This window comes from Dipodomys spectabilis, unplaced genomic scaffold (genome assembly GCF_019054845.1).
Source record: "Dipodomys spectabilis isolate Male_0828 unplaced genomic scaffold, ASM1905484v1 ptg000002l, whole genome shotgun sequence".
NCBI lineage: Eukaryota > Metazoa > Chordata > Mammalia > Rodentia > Heteromyidae > Dipodomys > Dipodomys spectabilis.
This window is the reverse complement of record NW_024870679.1, coordinates 35,740,791-35,756,892: the sequence shown is the minus strand read 5'-3', so window position 1 is coordinate 35,756,892 and position 16,102 is coordinate 35,740,791. Positions and strand designations below refer to the sequence as shown.

General features: G+C 40.7%; 1 protein-coding gene across 1 annotated transcript in view; it reads right to left on the bottom strand.

Annotated features, from left to right (window-relative positions):
* The window catches only part of Gng12 (G protein subunit gamma 12), a 74,474-nt gene extending 64,296 nt beyond the window's left edge, over positions 1-10,178 (bottom strand). Inside the window, exon 1 of the mRNA XM_042675152.1 lies at positions 10,120-10,178. The gene's annotated coding sequence lies outside the window, so the exon portion shown is untranslated. The remainder of the gene's footprint in view (positions 1-10,119) is intronic.
* Between the last annotated feature and the right edge of the window lie 5,924 nt (positions 10,179-16,102).

Genomic DNA, 16,102 nt, shown 5'->3' with positions numbered 1-16,102 from the left:
GAACATCTTGCATATAAAAGTGGGTTAATGAAGCAAAAGAAAAAGTATTCTTCAAATTCTTATCTGTAAAATGCAGGCAATACTGTCACAGGAGAATAATGGCCATCATTATTTGTGTGCTTACTGAGTGGGGAACCGCTATGTTAACTGACACAGAGACTGAGGTTAAGAGAGAAGCAACCTGGTAAGGTCACAGAGCTAGCTGGTAATAGATCCGAGCCTCAGCAGGGTAAGCCTTAGCTCTGTGCCTTGCTGCCTCTGCCCCAGTATTATACTACAAAGGGCTGATGCATTTTGTAAGAGGAAAAATTTTAAACAGGTAGTTGCACTACCTGTTTTGGCTTTCCTTCAAAATACTATTTAAAAAAATTTCCAGGGTCTTCAAAGATTTTAGAAGTTTAAAAACATTGTCACAATGGTCCAATAGTAATAGCTACTATTTTTTTTTAAACATGCTGCACTTAGTTTATTATATGCATTGTTTCCTTTAACACAGCTGTCTTGTGAGGCAAATGGTATAATTCCACTTTACAGATGAGGAAACTGACGCTCATAGTTAATCCACTCTTCAAAGTATCTGAGTAGCTGAGGAAATGTCTAGATTATAGTCTATGTGTCTCTACCTCCTCCACTGCAAAACATATATAAAGAAAACGCATGTTATAAGTGTATTAGCTATTTCATGCTTCCAGAACTTTGAGTGGCCACAGAGAAACTGCTATATTCTTTCTGGCAAAAAGGTGATCAGTTCAGAGGGAGTTTAGGTTTACTTTCTGAGCTCAGAACGCAGTATCACTTAGGCAGGTAGCTCATAAGATAGGTCAGCAGGAAAAGAGGGGGAATGAAGGCTGAGGTGTAGTTCAGTGGTAGAACACTTGCCTACCATGCACAAGGCTCTGAATTTACTCTGGAATTGCAAAAAGAAACAAACAGAAGGGGTGGTATTACACTTACCATCTCTGTTAACAGCCCAGGAAAAAATAACATGGCTTCCACCTGAATGCATTATAAAGTACGGCCTTTCTGAGGAAATGAGACCATGAAGGAGATATTAAAAATGTATTTAACACATTATTAAGATCAATGTCTCCAAAGTGACTCCAAGCATCTTTCCAATATGTGTCTCCGTGGAGGGTAAGGTCCTAAAACACAGAGTAACTTAATTGTTCCAGGACTCATGGCTGGAATGGCCCAAAGTACAAATAACAATGTCAACTAGAGAGGCTGAGTTGACAGTGTCTGGTATGAAGAAGGTAGAGAAGTCTGCCCTCCGAAGGATACTTGAGAATTACAACTAAGCTGCAAGTAAGGTGGAGAGGGCAGGGCTCTGGGGTAAGGTGGAATGCTGCATGGCTTCATATTGCAGAGTTCATAAATGGATCAACACACCCTCATGAGGTACAGAAAATCAGCTCTCAGATCAAGAGAGACTATATCAGCTGCATGAGTATGGGAAATGGTGATTGAGCAGTTTCTAAACACACAATATCTTACTATGGTGGTTCTATCAAGTGTACCCTGTAATGCAGGTAGAGAAAAATTACTCAGGGACAAAGGTCAAAGGCTTTCCTGTGGTCACAAGAGAATACAGTGACTGAGCCTCACTTTAAAACCCTGCCATCTAGACCCATTCTCTCAGATAGGCACACACACACACACACACACACACACACACACACACACACACACACACACACACACACAAACCTCTTAAAGAGACCATTACAAGAAGCTTTGGCTTCAGCGCCTAGGCCCCGAGTCCAAGCCCTATGACAAACAAAAAAATAAAAGAAGATTTGGCTTGGGAGGAGCAGCAGCACCTTTCCATGTCTAAGTCACCTGTAAACCCAAAGGGATGGTTTGGGAGGACAGGAGGGAGCAGGAGAATGTCCCATGCTCAGATAGCAGGGGATGAAGGACCATTTCAGGGTGTTGAAATGGAGTTTCATGTAGTGGGTCAGGGGTTAAGAGTTAATATAACAAGACACTAAAGTGGAAGTTTCCACTGCAGCATCAAGATTCAACACTGGGAAATTCCAAAGCAAGGGCCCGGGCTGTAATGTGGAAATTTCTGAGAAATCAATCTAGCTGGCTCTAGGACCCATAAGGAAGATAGGAACAGGATGGGACAGTGGAAAGAGAAGAGCAGTCAATGAAGAAATGCTCTAATTCCTACTACCCCCAACATGGGTGGGTAGAAATGGCTGCATTATCATAGCAAGCCTAGAGACCGGTTTCAAACACATCACTTGAATGGAACTGCTGCCTGAAGGACTAAAATGTGGGAGGAGGGTGGGACTGCCCACCATAGAGTAGATGGTTTTGTCCCTTCCCCAGCAGGGCCTGAAGAAATGTGAACACTCTTGGGAGCTGGCCTAGTTCTCCTCAGAACAAATGCTACCCATTAGCACATGGGCTTAAGAGTCAGAGGACTCCATGAGAGGGCCCACCTGGGACCAGGAGCTGCTGAGGGAGAGCAGCAACCAACAGGAGGAAGGTACTTCCTGATCATGGGCAGTGTAAAGAGAAAGATCTGACAGAGAAGGCTTGGAGAAAGGCACGGAAGGAGTCAGGAGAGAGAGAGCACTGGAGCTTGAGAACATGGGGGAGGAGGAGGGGAGAAAGGAAAGAGAGCTTTGGATTTTAAGTGGCCTTAGGACTTTTCACTATCTGATTATCCAAGAGGTAGGAAAACATACCCCACCAAATAAACTTGAAAGGAACAGTGGGAAACGAGAAGAAAACCATGGCTTAATCATGTCTTACGAGCATGTTGTATAATGTTTTAGTTACAGCTAACATTTGCTAAGCACTGACGGCAGGCACTGGGCCAATGACTTCACAGACATTACCTCATTCAGTCCCCCTAACAATTCCACCGGGCAGGTATCTTTGTCCCTTTTGACAGGGAAGGAAACTGCAGCTCAGAAAAAGTTTGGTCACACAGGGTGGGTAAGTTAAGTAGAGTTTTTGGAACCTGTACTAGACCAAGTGTGACACCTAACCTTGAACAGCTCTATTCACCCAGATGAGTGGGGTTTTCAGAGAATATCTATAATTGAATCAAGATCCTTCCTACCCTTCCTCCTCAGGAATCCCTGAGTGAGAAAATCAAAGAGGAGAGTTTGAAGAACAGACCTGCATGATCTCAGTCAGTGATCTCTTCCAACACAAGGATTCTACAATCCTATCATCTGCAGGTGGGAAGGGAGAAAGAGGAGGACCCATAGCAGACAGGGGTGGGGGAAAAGGAGACAATGTACAGAGGCAGCTGGAAGGTGCTGGTTCTAGCAGGTGGTACTATAACAGACTTTGATTCTCAGAATTATAGTCATGTGTATAAATACAGTTCAGATAATGCACAGAAAGCACTTAGTACACAGCCTGGTATTAGATAAATGGCAACTATGATTGTTTACATATAAGCCTAAAAACCTCAACGTATAATTTAATGCAACATGCTCAGCCACTGACCTCACTGTGTCTGTTTCATCAGGAGCTATGTTTACTAGGGACACTAAACTTCATTAGTTGAGTCAAGGCCAGAGATAAATGTATAAGACATAAACTAGCCAAAACTGACACAACTAGAGCAAGTCAGGCAAATAATCCTTCAGAAATAAAAGAGTGGCTGAGTTGAACAAGAAACTAATGGAAAGCATGATGCTTTTTCCAGCAGAATAGTACATGTACATCATTTTTGAAATAATTACAGAAGGCTCAACAAATCCACAGAAGCCCAGCCCATGCCTCTAGGTTAAGAAAGACTGCTGTAGATCCTTGAGCATGAAGTCCTCAGGACTTACCATGGGTCCCTTCCTGATGTCCTTCACCACAGGCTCATGGTTGGTAGTCTGCATTGTGACACTAAAGTTGAAGTACATAGAAATATCACCCAAGTTGAACCTGATTTTTGACCTTCCAAGTTTTTTAAATTTTGTGCTGGTACTGGGGTTTGAACTCAGGGCCTATACACTGTCTCTTAACTTTTTCACCCAAGCTGTGTGCTCTACCACTTTGAGCCCAGCTTCACTTTTGTTTTTTTGCTGGTTAACTGGAGATAGGAATCTCATAGTTTTTCCCTACCTGGGCTGGCTTCAAACCCCAGCACACAGATCTCCTGAGTAGCTAGTATTATAGGTATGAACCACTGGTGCCTGGGAACCTTTTAAATTTGATAAGAGTCCAAGTGAAGAATTTCTAGCTAGTATTACAGATGTGAACCACTGGTGCCTGGAAACCTTTTAAATTTGATAGATTCCAAATGAAGAATTTCTAATTTCTCTTTCTTCCTTCTTCTGATAACAGAGCCCTTCCTGTTCCCATGGAGAATCCATTTCATGTAGTACTGGTTGGATTTGCTGTCTTTCAGGGACATGTTGACAACCCTGGTCACAAGATACTGCTGCCCACTGCCCACTTCTGGCCACAATGATTCAGGCAGGGAATCAAACTGGGCCAGTCAAGATGACTCTTTCCCATTATAGTTAGAACTGTAAGATCCAAGTGAGAACTGAGATCCAAGTGAAAATGATGGCCAAGGAGGGACAGTGTCCCTGAAAATGAAGCTGAGAGAGCTAAGAAGGCAGAGTACAGAGAGGGGCAGATGGGGAGAGAACATAAATAGTTGATGGGCAATTTTTAAGCTGTGTCTGAAGCCTGTGCAATTTGAACATACCAGTCATGTAAGCCAAGAAACTAGGTAAGATTTCTCTTGACTACAACAACAACAATAATAAACCCAATCAGAAGAAAAATAACTCCGAAAAATAACTCCCCAAAGGAAAGTACTTTTTATGGACAGTCCTTGTGGAATATTGGCCTCTTTTCTGATAATAATAGTGACCAAATTAATATTGTTTCTGTCTATACCCCACAGAAAGTCTGGGTTTAACATAACCCCCATATCAGCTGCTGTACCAGTGGTTCATCTTACCAGTACTGTCATTAAACAGACACTACTTGTTTTAATAAATTTTAAGGTTACAAATCTGAAGAAGAATGCATGAATTGCAATAGAAACATAATTCAGAGTTGGCTACTATTAATCAAGTATGTGGTTTAGAAGGAAGTTCCATGAGCTTCTCAAACTCGCTCCAAAGGAACTGAATAGTCCAGTACAGGAAGTGGTCCAGAGTTATGGACATCAGAACAGAAGGGCACATAGATGTAAGGATAGAGAGTCATACAGGTCAAAGCAAAACTGTGAGTATCAAAAAGCCATTCTATAGACGGAGTCATAATTTAGAAGGACTGGTCGTTGAAAGAAAGAAAATTCAGAGTAGTAACAGCAAGTTGTTTTTTTATTCTTTTGGGAAAGGGATGGTAAGTAGATTGTAATTCAGGTGCCAAATCTAGTATACAGACAAATGCCAAGGCTTGACATCAGGAAGCAATGTCAATCTGTGAAGTCCATCATGAGGCTAGAGGAAAGGGGGGGCAATGAATAAAGGTACTTGTTATTCCAGTGGAAACTACTATTCTCAGCTCAAGCAAGGCCAACAAAGAAATGAATACCTGTCCTGAAAGGGTTTTTCTTGGACCACACTCAGGTGTTACATCATACTTAAATGGAGCCTGGGCCACTGTACTTACTGAAGGGATCCTGGGTGTTATTCTCCTCAGGAGCACCCTGGAGAACCAATCTTGAATTGCTCACATTGCTTCTTCTTAGTAACTATTAGGCTTTATTTTCTGGCCACTGTGAATTGTTATGAGTGTGTGTGTCTTTTCTGGGACTGCCTGCTCAGAAGCTCAAGGGCCAATGATCTGCTGGCAAATGTATAAGCTTCCACCATAAAATGGGGCCTAATCTTACCTCAGACTTCACCCTACTTTCCTTTTTCATGCATTTCCATTTTCTCGGCTTTTTCCCCCTTCTGAATCTCAATACATTAAATGGATATTTAAAAGCCATCTTAAAAATTCTGAAAGAAGATAGGCACATAGACTAGACCACCTCAACCAAAGTAACAGAAAATAGACTAGCTATCATCAAGGAAACAAACAAAATAGGGGGAAATGTTAATGGCAATGTAAATACAGAGAGATACCTGTATACCTATGCATACAGCAGCACCACTACTACAACAGTCAGGATGTGGAACTTGTCTAGGTGTCTAAAAACTGATGGTTAGAGAAAATGTGGTATGTATTCAACAAACAGCCTCAAGAAGAACAAAATTCTGTCAGATGCAGGAAAATGTATGGAAGTGAAGATCATTGTGAAGAGAGACAAGTCAAGCTCAGAAAGACAAATATTGCATGTTTTCACTTATATGTGGAAACAATAATATGCCATGATTTTAAAAGGGACTTTTTTTTAAAAAAAGAAATCAACAGGTAGAAGAGGAGAGGAAAGGACATGATAATGATGTGCATGAAAATACTATAGAAGTACATTATATGAAACAGCGTAATGGAAACCACTAAAAAAGGGGAGGGAAGCCGGGTGCCAATGGCTCATGCTTATAATCCTAGCTACTCAGGAGGCTGAGATCTGAGGATCATGGTTCAAAGCCAGCTTGGGAAAGAAAAGTTCCATGAGACTCTTTATCTCCAATTAATCACTAGAAAACCAGAAGTGGCGTAGTGGCTCAAGAGGTAGAACACTTACCTTGAGCTGAAGAGCTAATGGACAGCGCCCAGGCCCGGAGTTCCAGTCCCACAACCAACAAAAAAAAGGGGAGGGGCAAGAAAAGAGGGGAATAGGGAAAGAATAATAAAGAGAGGATGAATGTGATCAAGAGTATGTTACATGCATGTAGGAAACGGCACAATGAAACTCAATTGTAAAATTAATTTATACTAACAAAAATGATAGAACATACATTGAGCAGCCAGTGGAGCACATTTTACAAGTGCTGCCTACTCTGGCAGTGGTTATGGGGAAGCTCCAAGCGAGCAGGCTGAGGGAGGGGTGGTGGCTTTGGATAGGAATAGTCCTGGGCCAAGCTGCCAACTCAGCAAACACCTGAGTCGACTTCTTGTCTTCCTTCTGTCTCGACTTACCTCCTGCACACTCTATCCTTCCTTGGGTGACTGAATGCCCTCAGGCCTATCCCTGGGCACGGAGCACCTACTTCTCTTTAGTACTATAGTTTGTTCTTGTTACTCAATTCTTCCACCAAATGAAAATATCTCCCACCTCTACAGGACTTTGTGTTTGACCTTGTCAATGGCTGATAGCTCACCTCCCTTCCTCTCTCAGGACAGGAACCTTTTAACAAGGTATTTTGAATGATAGTAAAAATTCGTCATGTAAATGATGCACTAATGATAGAATATACTATAAAAATGGTATAGATGCAAGCAAATAGGTGGGCAAATCATTTTGTAATTCTGAAAAAGCTCCATGTACAGCAGCTAACATTATTCTAACATACAGTTATCATTCAAAAACCAGTAGGGAGGGGCTGGGAAGGTGGCTCAGTGGTAGAGCACTTGCCTTGCATGCTCAAGGCCCTGGGTTCGATTCCTCAGCACCACATAAGCAAAAAGAAAAAAGCCGGAAGTGGTGCTGTGGCTCAAGTGGTAGAGCGCTAGCCTTGAGCTGAAGAGCTGAGGGACAGCGCCCAGGCCCAGAGTTCAGGCCCATGACCGGACCCAAAAAAACAAAAAAAAACAAAAACCAGTAGGGAATGGCACTGTCCAAAAGAGAAGTATATGCATTACCTGAATTGTGAAATGGTAACCCCTCTGCACAACACCTTCATGATAACAATAAAATTATATTACCAAAAAAAAAACCCCAGTAGACACTACTTATTACCACTATTGTCATTATTACGTCTATCTCTTCCTAGCTGCTGCCTAACTATTCATTGCCTAGGGCTGTACCACCATCAGGCAGATAACTATCCTGCAAAACATTGATTACTCACAGATGCACACAGATGGATGTGTTTAAATTACACTGTATCACTTTACACTGTAAAACTTTTTAACATACTACATCTTATTATCTTCCCGACAATTTTCAAACCAAAAATTATTTCTACGTTCCAAATAGGGAAAGATTGCATTGATAAGGTCCCAGAGCTGAGGTCTAACAAATCTTATTAAATTTTTTTTGTTCTTTCTGTAACAAAAACAAGTGATTGCCAGCTGCATAACCACCACATCAGAATCATGGGGGTGCTTTAAGATCCCTGGGTCAACCTCAAATCTAAGGAATGCACAAGGCCGGGTAGAAGGGACTATGTGAGTCTGTATTATGGCAATGGATACAGTGTCCAGGCTGCTTCTTGCTTGACTAAGTTCCCACTGTACTCTCAGCCCATGCTGCAGGCCACTAAGAAGCCATATGGAACCTTCTGCTCTCAAAGAGCTAACAAAGCAACCAAGGAAGAAAGAGCAGCCAAGTGAAAAGAGTCAAGAGGGCACTAGTTGGCTTGAAAGGAGTTCAGAGTCAGTGAGAGTACAGATAGCAGGAGTGAGGTCATGATACAGAGAAGGGAAGATTCCATTAGGCCTTGTAAAAATGGGGAAGATTTCCATGTAGAAGAGGTATGCAGAATGAGACGCTTTGAAGATAAATGGTAAAAAGTGAAGTCTGGCAAGAATAAAGGGAATAGTGGGAGGTGAGCGAGAGAACACAGGGCCAGATAGTGAGAGTAGAAAAGTCACAGAGAAGCCTAGGCTGGTGTGACAGGGATGGCTTCTGGTCAGAGAGGAGCATCCTGTAAGGTGAACTGAAGGGTGACTAGTGTGAGCTAGTGTGGCAGTATAGCGTTGCAGGGTTGAAAGGTGGAAAACCTGGTACCAGCAAGGCCACTGAGGAGCCCACTGAACAGACTGACATTTCAGATACCAAGTGAGTCTATGATTCTACAGTGTTACTCATCAAGATGGAGTCAAACTAGGCAATGAGATGAGAGCATGACCTGAGTCTTCTTGATATGCATGTGGTTCATATTCTACCCAGCTGTGATCCATAAACACTACAGAAGATGGCCAGGTGGTTATACTTCTCCTCCCTGTAACCATGCTCCTTGCAATGAGACTGTGATGAGATCCTCACACCAAGAACGCTTACCTATACCTCCTGAATCTAGGTTACCCATACAACCTGCCTTAGCCTACAGAGTGCAGTGGGAACACTTGGCCTCAAGACTATTCTGTCTCTCTTGACACCATGCCCAATCACCAAGTGAGCAGAGTACTTCATTGAAGAACAATGAAGAACATGGCTTACCACTTCAGCCAACAGCCAGGTGACCCACAGAAAAAAAAAAAAAAGCCTGTCCTGATTTGGACCTGATACATGAATAATCTCAGTTGAAACTAGAAGAATTACAGAATTGGCCCAGAAAATTAAGCAATTGCTGTTTTGAGTGAGTGACTTTTGGGAGTAAAGTTTGTTATACAGCAAAAGCTAACTGTTACACTCTGACAATAACAGAACAGCTGCAATACCAGTGATTCTACATGAAGCCTGAAAAGCATTTCCACTTAACAAGTGCACTTTTTTTCTTGTTTCTAAAGGATGTTTTCTACTAACAGAAAACTATTGTAACTAGTTAACAGTCATGTTTGGGTAAGTTGAGAAATCAGATTAAAAAAAATAGATCAGTAAGCAAAGGAAGAGTTGATACTGTCCAATAAAAAGAAATGTACTCAATACCTGACTTATGTAACTGTAACCCCTCTGCATATCACCTTTGTAATAACAACTAAAACATAGATCAGTAATAAGGAGTGTAGCTCTGGTATGTTGTAGCTGTGTGTCAATTTTCATTGCAACACACTGCAAGGGACTGTGAATTCCTTGGCTGAAGTAACAGTTTGTTATTTTGGATACTATTTGAAACAAGCAGACCATCAACAGGAGCCTGGAAATAGTTTCATTACAAAGCAAAGTTTTTATTTGAATAATATTTGGTATGCAGTGGCTTAGCTCTCCCTTGCCCATGTTCTCAGCAAAAGAATATGAGTTGCTCTTTATTTTTTGTTTTTGGAAGGCATAGGAACATCATAAATCTTTCTGGAAAGGAAAAAAGTACAAATATATAGACATCTAGTCATAGTACCGGAAAGGATACATCTAACTTAGAAGTGTGAATAGCATTTCAAAAATAATGTTAGAGTCACTTTGTTTTATAAAGAAAGAGAACTTACCAGTAAAATTTAGTGTGATCCAATGTTTTCAGGTTTCAAGTAGGAGAGTGAATCTGAAACAGAATTAAACAAACATTCTGTAAGTAAATCACATTTGGATAGTGTGTTTTGGTCCCAAGTGACTGCCATAAAGTTGAGTATTTATTCTTTTAGTTAAAGATTAACAAAGCTTTTTCTGGCTCCTAATGGAGGAGAAAGTGTATTTTTTTCTACATGTTTCAACTTCTTGAATAGAGGGTGTTTTCTCATCTACTTCAGGGAGTGCTGAAAGTCTGAGGCTAGTATAACTATAAATGGTAGTGTTTTCATCCAACCCCCTCTAAGTCAGCACAAGCCTCCTTAGCTGGTGCTTTTCCGTTGGTCTCACAGCCCCCTCTGCTAGGACCAAGTCAAGGCTCCATCTATGGACTCTCGTAAAAACTGCTGGTCAGCCTAACCTGAAGGACAACAGGAGGGCATGCCAGACTTTCCAACAGTGGACAGCAGTAAAGTTACCACAAAGTTCTGTCTTATCAATAATGGTGAGCTTCAGGGTGTGTTATTCAAGAGAAACAGAATGCAAGCCATGTGTGTAACATTACATGTGTTATTTACCACATTAAAAAAGGAAACCTGTTAATTTTAATAATAGTTTAAACTTAACCCTTTATCCAGAATACTATCATTTCATGTAAAATTAAGACATTTCACATTTTTAACCTAATTTTATTGTGTATATTTGAGGCTTACAACATGACATTATGAAATATACATAAATATTATAAAATAGCTACTAAGCTGATTAACATATGTATCACCCCAGTAGCTCTTTGTGACAACAGTAGCTAAAATGTACCAACTTAAAAGTCCCCAATATATGTTGGATGTATGGCTCAGGTTGAAGGGCACCAGCCAATGAGTGAAAATGTCAGATACTGAGGTCAAGTACCAGTCTCAGAACAACAACAACCAAAGTCCCTAATATGATAGTTTTATTCACTTTGATCCTCATGCAATAAAGCGGAACTATAGGTTGGTTCATCCTATGATACAAAGGATACTTTGTATCCTTTGACCTGCATCTCTCCTTTTCCTCCTCTCTTTTTCAAAGGACATCTTCAAGATGCAGTTGTATCTCTCAACCCAGGATAGCCACAGCACAAGTAGTCAATAGCACACAGGGCTGGTTTCTACATGCAGGACAGCACAGGTCTGGGGAATACATTTGTAGCGATCAGATGCTGGCCAATCAAGTCAAAAGTATATATAAATTTTATTCATCCATTTTCTTTTTCCCAGTGATCCATCATAACCTCCTTTAATAATGTCATTTCAATGGAAATCATAAAGTAGAGAGAGCAAATATACAGCATTTCCTATGTGCCTGTTCTTGTTCCTGTTATTTCAACTAACCCTCACAAAAATAACTTGAAGTGGTAAGTCTATCATCATTCCCACTTTGTAATGAGGAAATCAAGGGAGGCCAAGTCACTTACCCAGGGTTATAAGATGGTGACATTCTGCCTGTATTCCATGCTCTTAGCCAATATACTGTCAATTAAATTTGAACAGCTCAAAATAGGGTAATTACTTTTAGTTTTAATTATAATCATCAAATGATCCAAGTTTGCTCTCATAACATGTTTAGATACTAGCAGTGATGGCAAATTGGGAAGGTTACTGATGTGCTAGAAAATTAAATTAAAAAACAATTTGGGATGGAACAGGAAAACCAGTATAGCAGGCCTGGGTTCCGAGGAACTGCAAGGAGCCTGAAGGGCCTGTGTGAATGGCCCAGGTGGAAGGGAGAGATGCTGTATGTGAGACTCATGAAAAACTTTGTCTTTGTGATTTTTCTCAGGGAAGGGTCCACCTATGATTATAATAAGACATGCTGGTATCTGTCTTTGCAGAGGTAAGGAGTTAAGACTGGAAGAATTAAGTCAAAAGCATGTGAGAAAACACATCCTATCCCCTTCATTAATCTATATTTAGTGAACCATTAATCTATACTCAAATTCATGCACAATCTTCCTACCCGTATCAGATAGGAAGGAGGGTGGCAAGTCGGTCAGTAATACCACTTAGAACCCATGGGGGGGAGGCCACTGCAAGGCACTGTAGCCTTGTCTTACATGGGAACTTGAACCTGTTGAAAAATCCTTTATGGAGTCCTCTACGGTTTTTTTTGGGTCCGGTTGTGGGGCCTGAACTCTGGGCCTGGGCGCTGTCCCTCAGCTCTTCAGCTCAAGGCTAGCGCTCTACCACTTGAGCCACAGTGCCACTTCCGGCTTTTTTTCTTTTTTGCTTATGTGGTGCTGAGGAATCGAACCCACGGCCTCAGGCATGCAAGGCAAGCGCTCTACCACTGAGCCGCCTTCCAAGCCCCGTCCTCTAGATCTAGTCCAAGCACCTCAGCCTTGTCTGAAAAGCTCACATGACCTCCTGTCTGTCCCCATTCCTAGCACTTCCAATGGGCTCTTTGTCCTTCAGCCACAACTCTTAAGTACCAGTAGTAAGTAGTATTATTCAATTCAGTTAACAGTTATGTGGCACTCTTTCTGATAACAACAATAAAAGCTGATCTTTACGGAGCTATATCCAAGTGCTTCACAAGCTCTGCTAACTCTTTTAGTAATCCTCTGAGGTAGATTTTATTGCCCTATTTAGCAGGTAAGTAAACTAAGGCATAGAAGTTAAGTCAGTAGTCTAGCATCACAGGCCTGTCAGACCTGACATTCTTTTTTTTTTTTGTTGGTCGTGGGGATTGAACTCTGGGCTTGGGCGCTGTCCCTCCTCAGCTCTTCAGCTCAAGGCAAGCACTCTACTGCTTGAGCCACAGCGCCACTTAACAGCTATCCCATTCCTGCCAACTAGGCACCATTACTATCTACTCTCATTGGCCCTTTAACTCTGCCACTGCAAGTAACTCAAATTTCTCATTTATTGGTCCTTGAAAATTGAGAATCATCCTGTAATTCATTTTTGTCTCTACAAGACCTTAGTAAGGTGTTTGGTGTATGTGTGTGTACATACACTCATATACAGAAACCTATCATATCATATATATGATATATGATTTGATATAATATATAGCATAATACATAATATGTATTATGAGTAGCTATATATTACATATATTATATATTACCTATCATATAATTTATTATATATGATATATTATAATATAATACATAATATGTATTATAATGAGTAACTATATATTATATATTACATATCATATATTATATAATATATATTGTAATATATATTATAAATATATAAAAAGCTCAAAACTAGTAACAACAGGGTAGTCTCCAGATATAACAAAACAAATTTTAACTTCATTTTTTAAATCTATCCAGTACCATGGAAACAATTATTTCCTATACTTGCTCAATATTGGAGGGAACAAAACAGTGCAGGACAGACCATATTTCCAAGTTCATCAGCTTCATCTTCTCTGTATGTAGATCTTAAGTAAAAGTACTTGGTGGACTTGACTGGTAGTGTATGCTAGGAAAGACACATTACAATTTGGCCTCTTGGATGGATAATCTTTGCCCTGAATTCTATGTTTCTTTCTGTTACTACCTAAACTCCTCCTGGATGACTGTGAAAAGTAATCTTGCAGGATTACTTTTTTTAATTTTATTTTATTTGTGAACATACTGTACAGAGGGGTTACAATTACATGGGCAGGATAATGCGTACATTTCTTACCAAGCATTGCAGCCTCCTCCTTTGTTTACCCTTCACATCCCTTCCCAGCCTCCCCCCCCCCCCCCAATCCCAATCCTTTTCCCCCCACACCACCCCCCACCGACGTTGTAAAGCTCGTTTTGGACATGACAACTTGTACTTCTCATTGTTGCAACAGGTCCACCTGTATCCTTAAACGACTTGTTTTTCCCCATCTCCTCCACAAGTTATACTGACATCAAATATAGTGAAAGCAGGGGTTATACTGTGGGGGAGGGACATACAAAGCAACAAAGAAATAATCTTATAAATGCGTTAGAAACACATGCATGAAAGAAAAAAACATTAAAATACATATCTAAGGGTTCATTTTCCTAACATCACATTATCTTTTCCGCTTGACTCACACATATACTAGATATTTGCAGGATTACTTAACAGTAGACAAAAGTTTCAAGATCTGGAACACGCACAGACCTCTGCAGACAGAACACACTCTTTTTAGCTCACAGCAGAGATTCCATTAAGGCTCTGGCCCACCCTACCACTCACAGATTTAAAAATTAACCCTAACACCCACCTTGCCCTCTGCATCTGAGTGCAAAGACTTTCCATGAACAGGGATAGCAACATCATCTGTCACTAATAAATTATAAATGTAGTTTGATTTGCTATCTCATCTCCCTCTACAATAATAACAATATTAATTTAGCTATTGCTGAGAGGTTTACAGGGCATAGATTGTGTGCTAAGCATGATGGTAGTTGCTGAAGATAACAGCAGTGAGTAAGGAAATAATTTCTGATGAGGTTCTTATTTGTAATGGGAGACAGAAAATGAATATGTATAGAAAGAAGTAAAAAGATAATTTCCAGAAGTGTTTAAGTTCTAAAACTTTTTTTTTCATATCAAGAAGCAATGTGACCTAATGAAGAGTTTGGCTACATCGGCTTAGCAGTTCTGTGAAGGAGTCTGAAGAGGCATCAGGGGCTAAGGTGGCCAATTCTGAGCCTCTTGACTGTTGGGGTGAGATGTATGGGTACTTTTCTATGATGGTAGCAGCAGAGATGGAGAGAAGTGGATGGGTTTCTGGGACAATTAGGATTTGCTGATGAGGTGGATGTGGGACATGAAACCGAGATTTTTTTTTTTCACTCAAGCAACTGGGTCAACAATGACTTCATTTACTCAGGGAGAGAAACAGGTTGAGCAAGAAAGAAAATCAAGAATTCTGACTTGACCTGGTTAACTTTGAAACATTCACAGACAGAAGGCAGTATGAAGTCTAGAACTAAGCCAGGCATGGTGGTGTACACCTAAACTCCCAGTACTCTGGAGGCTAAGGAAGGAGGAACATGATTTCAAGGGCAACCTGGGCTACATAGTGAGTTCTAGGCCAGCCTGCGCTATAGAGTGAGACCTTGTTTCAAACTACCAAAAACACAAACAAAAAACTAAACAAACAAAGAGAAACCCAATACTGTGCTCCCTAAAATAGTTACCATCAGTACATACGGGTATTTGAACTTAGATATAATTAAATATTATCCCATTTGCAATTTCTCTGTATGGACTAGCATAGGTATAAAACATTTCCATCATTGTGAAAAGTTCCTTTGAACGGAATTTGTCTAGAATGCACACAATAACCTCTTGGATTCTTTCCATTACTATAAAGTTTATTGCAATTATAAAATAGAAAGTTATAGTCCTAGAAGACTATTAGCTTTGCACTGGCAGTTGGATTCTGATTAGTCTCAACGTATTTGTTTCAACTCTCATTTTAATTTTCTAGGGGGAGGGGAAACACCTGAGGTCTGACTCTCAGCTCTGTCCTTGTTACCAGTGACTTTTGGGAAGCCACTTACTTTGTGTGTGCCTCCAGTATCCCACCTACAAAGTGAAGAGTTAACTGGAATACACTGTGCTAAGAATAATGTTGGAGAACATTTCCAGTTCTGGAGAGATGGCCACTGATCTCTATTCAAGTATATTTGGTTTCACTTGTAAATTTGTATACAGTATTATTTCAAGTGGCAAAACAGATGTAAAAAGGTTTGTGACACACACAAAGGACCCTATTATTGCGATAAATGGTACGTGCTCCACCAAGATGGGGTAATGTGCCAGGCACCAATGGCTCATGCCTGTAATCCTAGCTTCTCAAGAGGCTGAGATCTGAGGAATATAAGTTGAAGTCAGCCGGGGCAGGAAAATCCGTGAGACTCTTATCTCCAATTAACCACTCAGAAAAGGCTGGAAGTGGCAGTGCGCCATGACTCAAGTGCTAGCCTTGAGCAAA